Source organism: Apium graveolens, chromosome 1, assembly GCF_009905375.1.
Source record: "Apium graveolens cultivar Ventura chromosome 1, ASM990537v1, whole genome shotgun sequence".
Lineage (NCBI taxonomy): Eukaryota > Viridiplantae > Streptophyta > Magnoliopsida > Apiales > Apiaceae > Apium > Apium graveolens.
The window spans coordinates 101,075,297-101,081,136 of record NC_133647.1 but is presented as its reverse complement, the minus strand read 5'-3'; positions in this window follow the sequence as shown (position 1 = coordinate 101,081,136).

Here is a 5,840-nt window from a genome sequence, read left to right as displayed (position 1 = left end):
AGAAGGGGCAAACTGATTTTTATTGTTTTTATTTAAGAAAAATCCAACAACACCTCTGTATATATATATATGTATGTATATATCACAAAGTGATGAAATAGTTTGCTGAGTAAAAACTCGAGCAAGGAAAGACTCAGATTGTTGGTTTGGTTCGAAGAGAGAGAAGAGAGAAAATCTGTTAGATTTTTTTTTGAAATGAAGTGAACTGATGAAATGGTTTAAAAACAATACACCAAACGCCTTTATATAACAGCTGGTATGACAATCCGGGATTGTCATACCGATTGTCATACCAGGCAAAAGAAGGAAAAGAAATACAATAGAATAAGTATTAAAATTATAACTGGTATGACAATCTGATAGTCATACCGATTGTCATACCAGGCAAAATAAAACAAAAATAGATATGTATAATGTTTATAACTGGCAAGACAATCAATAGTCATACCGATTGTCTTGCCAGTATAAAACTATACTAAAAAACACTGAAATGACAATTATATTCGCAAATGACTTTCAGCAAGACAATTTCAATTGTCTTGCCGATTGTCATTCTGGAAATAAAAGGATTTCACACAGAATTAATATGAAAATAAGTATATATATATAAGTACTGAAATGATTTTCAGCAAGACAATTCAATTGTCTTGCCGATTGTCATTGCAGTAGAAAACAAAATAAAATAAAATAAAAGGAACAGACTTCTATTTATGTACTGAAACTATATTACAAAATAGTAAAACTGAAATAAACACTTAAAATTTTTACAGAAACAAAGACAATATATCAGAATTTATTATTTTTATTCCAAAAATAGATTTCTATTGAATTTTAGCAAATAAAATTCATAGAAAAATATTTTTAGAGGAAATAAAATATTCTGAGATATTTTAAATTAACAAGTAGGGAAAATAAAAAATAGATAAGATAATATATATTACATAGTAATAAGCAAGAGATATGATAAAAATGATAAAATAAATTTGCAAATGAATTTTTCATTTATGATAAATTCATTTGTAAATTCATTCAAGAACAGATTCCAGATATTAACTAAATTAATCACTAAAACTATTCAACATGCCCAATTTACCAACTAATCTGGTAAATGTGGATTCGTCAAGTGGTTTAGTGAAAATATCTGCTATTTGTTCTTCTGTTGGAACAAAAAATAGTTCAACAGTACCATTCATGACGTGCTCTCTAATAAAATGATACCTGATGTCAATGTGCTTTGTCCTCGAGTGCTGCACAGGGTTGTTGGTGATGGCTATTACACTTGTGTTGTCACATAAAATAGGAATCTTGTTCAATACAGAGCCATAGTCTCGTAGTTGGTTCCTAATCCACAAGATCTGAGCACAGCAGCTTCCAGCAGCAATATATTCAGCCTCGGTCGTTGAGTTGGAAACTGTTTGCTGTTTCTTGCTGTACCATGAGACTAGCCTGCTTCCTAGGAATTGACAACTTCCTGAGGTGCTTTTCCTATCAACAACACTTCCTGCATAATCTGAATCTGTATATCCGACAAGGTTAAAACCAGATTCTTTAGGGTACCAAATACCTAGATTTGGTGTTCCCTTAAGATATCTTAAGATTCGTTTAACAGCAACGAGATGAATATCTCTAGGATCCGCTTGGAACCTTGCACATAAACATGTAGCATACATAATATCTGGTCTACTTGCAGTAAGATAGAGTAACGAGCCAATCATACCTCTATAGCTTGTGACATCTACCTTAATGGAGTTTTCACATGGTCCAAGCTTGACAGCTGTAGTTGATGGAGTCCTTGCTGATGCAGAATCCTCTAGATTGTACTTTTTGAGGAGTTCCTTGAGATACTTGGATTGACAAATAAATGTTCCATCTAACCTTTGACTTACTTGTAATCCAAGAAAGAACTTCAGCTCTCCCATCATGCTCATTTCAAACTTGCTGTGCATTAACTTAGCAAATCTCTTACAGAGATTATCATTAGTAGACCCAAATATTATATCATCCACATAGACTTGGACTAATATAGTATCATTCTTATGTTTTTTAGAAAAGAGAGTTTTGTCTATGACACCTCTAATAAAGCTATTTTCAATAAGAAATTCAGAGAGAGTGTCATACCATTTTCTTGGAGACTGTTTTAGCCCATAGATAGCCTTGAAAAGAAAGAAGACAAAATCCAAATGATCTGGATCTTCAAAACCAGGAGGTTGCTCTACATATACCTCTTCATCCAGCTTTCCATTCAGAAAGGCACTCTTGACATCCATTTGATAAACTTTAAAGTTTGAAAATGCTGCGAATGCCAGAAATATCCTGATGGCCTCAAGTCTAGCCACTGGAGCATAGGTTTCATCATAATCAATACCTTCAGCTTGAGAATACCCTTTAGCTACCAGTCTTGCCTTGTTTCTTGTAACCACACCATCTTCATCTAGTTTATTCCTGAATACCCACCTAGTACCAACAGCTTTCTTGTGTACAGGCCTAGGTACCAGTTTCCAGACTTGTTGACTTTCAAACTGATTGAGTTCATCTTGCATAGCAATCACCCAATCTGGATCAGTCAGTGCTTCTTCAATTTTCTTAGGTTCCATCTCAGAAAGAAATCCTGAGAACAAACACTCATTTTGAGTAGCACGTCTAGTTCTGACTCCAACATCTGGATCACCAATAATCAACTCAAAAGGGTGAGCTTTATTCCAGACTGTCTGTCTTGGAAGATGTGATCTTGATGATTCGCCTTGAAATTCATTGTGATGTTGTGTCCTACTAGATGATCCTTCAGCATCTCCCCCTGAGTTGTTGCCATGTTGACTTGAAGATTCCCCGTCAGTAGCAGTGGTATCTCCATTGTTGCCAAAGTTTCCATCACTATTACCTTGAGTATCATCAGGATTAACAGGTTCTTCACCAGCAACAACCTCAGGTTCTTGACCATGTTCTGATTCTGAATCTGACGTATCATCAAACTTCAGTTTCTCAGAAGGATCTTCAGTTTGGATACTAGGGAGTTTAATGTCATCAAATGTAACATTGACACTTTCAGTTACTTTGTGTTGATCAATGATATACACTCTATATGATCTTCTTCCATATCCAACAAAAATACCCTCATATGCCTTTTCCTCGAACTTACCACGATGATCATCTCCATCCTTGAGCACGAAGCATCTGGCACCAAATACATGAAAGTATTTGATAGAAGGTTTCTGTTCATTCAAAATCTCATAAGGAGTTTGCATGAAGTCTTTGTTGATTAGAGTTCGATTCTGAGTATAACATGCAGTATTGACAGCTTCAGCCCAAAAGTACATTGGAAGACCTGATTCATTTAACATCGTTCTTGCAGCTTCAATCAATGTACGATTCTTCCTTTCTACCACTCCATTTTGCTGGGGGGGTTCTAGGAGCTGAAAATTGTCTGGTAATCCCTTTGTCTGTACAGAATCCATTGAGAAGTATATTCTTGAATTCTGTCCCATTATCTGACCTTATTGCTCTAACAGGGACGTTAGAATCTAACTCAATCATCTTGATATGATCAATCACAACTTGTGGTGTTTCATCCTTAGAGTGAAGAAATAAAACCCACGTATACTTGGAATAGTCATCAACTATCACAAGGCAGTAACACTTCTTTGACATAGAAAGGATATTAACTGGACCAAATAAATCCATGTGCAATAATTGCAGAACACCAGTTATGGAAGATGTGTCAGTGCCTTTGTGACTTGCTTTCTTTGACTTTCCTTTCTGGCAAGCCTCACATAGTCCTTCTGGAGAGAATTCCAGCTGAGGCAGACCTCTTACCAATTCTCTTTTTACAAGAGAATTCATTGTTTTGAAATTGAGATGGGAAAGTCTCTTGTGCCATAGCCAACTCTCATCTGACGATGCCTTTGCATAGAAACAATTGACTTCAAGATTGCTTCCAGAGTTCATGTCAGCTACGAACAGATTTCCTTTCCGGATTCCCATTAAGGATGGTTTTTCACTTTTCTTGTGCAGAATCTGACACTTCAGCTTGTCGAATAAAACATTGTAGCCGATGTCACAGAACTGACTAATGCTAAGCAGATTGTGTTCAAGTCCTTGCACAACATATACATTTTCAATGATAACATTTCCAGCTTGCAAACAGCCATATCCCTCCGTTAAACCTTTGCTGTTATCTCCAAAGGTAACCACTGGGCCAGCTTTCTCAACCACATTTGATAGCAGGGCTCTATCTCCGGTCATATGTCTTGACGATCCGCTGTCAAGAATCCACACTACCGGTTGTACCTGTTTAATGCCCTCTTTTCTTGACGATGAGGTGCTTGCATTACTAGCCATGAGAGCAAGATTCCCAACTTCTTCATCTTCACTGTCAGTATCATCCCAGCTTCTTCCCTTTGCCAGGTACGCCCTTTCAGATTTACTCTTCTGATTAGAATCATAAGAGTTCTTCCTAGCTTGTTTTGGCTTCCTGCATTCTGTGGCAAAGTGTCCCAACTCATTACAGTTGAAGCATCGAATGGTGCTTCGATCAACCATCCCTGTTTTATACCCACCACTGCTGGTGTTAGAGGATGAAGATCCACCTTTCTGGAATCTGTTGTAGTTGGACTTGTACTTGAACTTGGGATTCCTTTTGAATCTGACATTTGAGAATCTCTTGACAATCAGGGCCATTGACTCATCCTCCAATTGCTCCAGTTCTTCCAAGGAATAATAATCATCTCCTGATTGATTTGTAGTAGGAGAATCAAATTCTGCTACTATCACATTATCTTCAACCTTGGAAGACTGTACCATTCTATCTGACTGTTGAGATTGTTGTTGATATAGTGGTTGTTGTTGTTGTTCATCAGCTACTAGAGCAGTAGATGTGCTGACCACTCTTCCTTTCCCGTAAACTTCCTTCTGCTGAATCTGCTCCAACTCATAAGTCTTTAACACACCATAGAGCCTTTCCAAAGAAATCTCACTCAAATCTCTTGCTTCTCTTATGGCAGTGATTCTATGTTCGAGATGAGTTGGCAGTGTTAAAAGGAACTTTTTGTTGACCTCCCTAATGGAATAGTATTTACCATTAATGTTCAGGTTGTTGATCAATGCATTGTACCTCTCAAACACTTCAGTGATTCCTTCTCCTGGATTTGATTTGAAATATTCATATTCAGAGGTTAGGATTTCTAGTTTGTTCTCCCTAACTTCCTCTGTGCCTTCATTAATAATCTCAATAGTTTCCCAGATATGTTTGGAATCTTTACAATTCATCACATGTCTATTCATTAGGGGATTAAGGGAATCTACTAAGATTAATTGAAGGCTAGCATCCAGGGAAGCTTCTTCTATTTCAGCAGGAGAGAAGTCCTCAGGATCCTTCACATAAGTTCTCGCTTTGGTGATCACAACATCATTTTCTATTACCTCTGGTTCCATAACCATAGGAATTTTTGGACCCTTCTTCAACACTTGCAAATATTTGGGATTAGCAACCTGTAAAAACAGTAGCATCTTCTTCTTCCACATAACATAATTTTCTTTATCGAAAAGTGGAATTTTAACGGTTCCAACTTTTTGTGTAGTCATTATGAATTTTTTGAGTGAATAAAAAATTCAAGAAGTGAAAGAAACACAAAAGTCTAGGATCTAGATTTGTACGTTAATCAGAAGGCTCTGATACCAATTGTTAGGTCCCAATTTGTTTGTAGACGGGGGGGGGGGGGGTTGAATGCAAATAATACCGTTTCGTCGAATAAAATGCGGAATAAAATTGTGAAACAAAATTCAAGTTAAATAAAACTTTTATTAAACTTGAAAGGTGTTACAACTACGGTATCGGTTACAAAGGA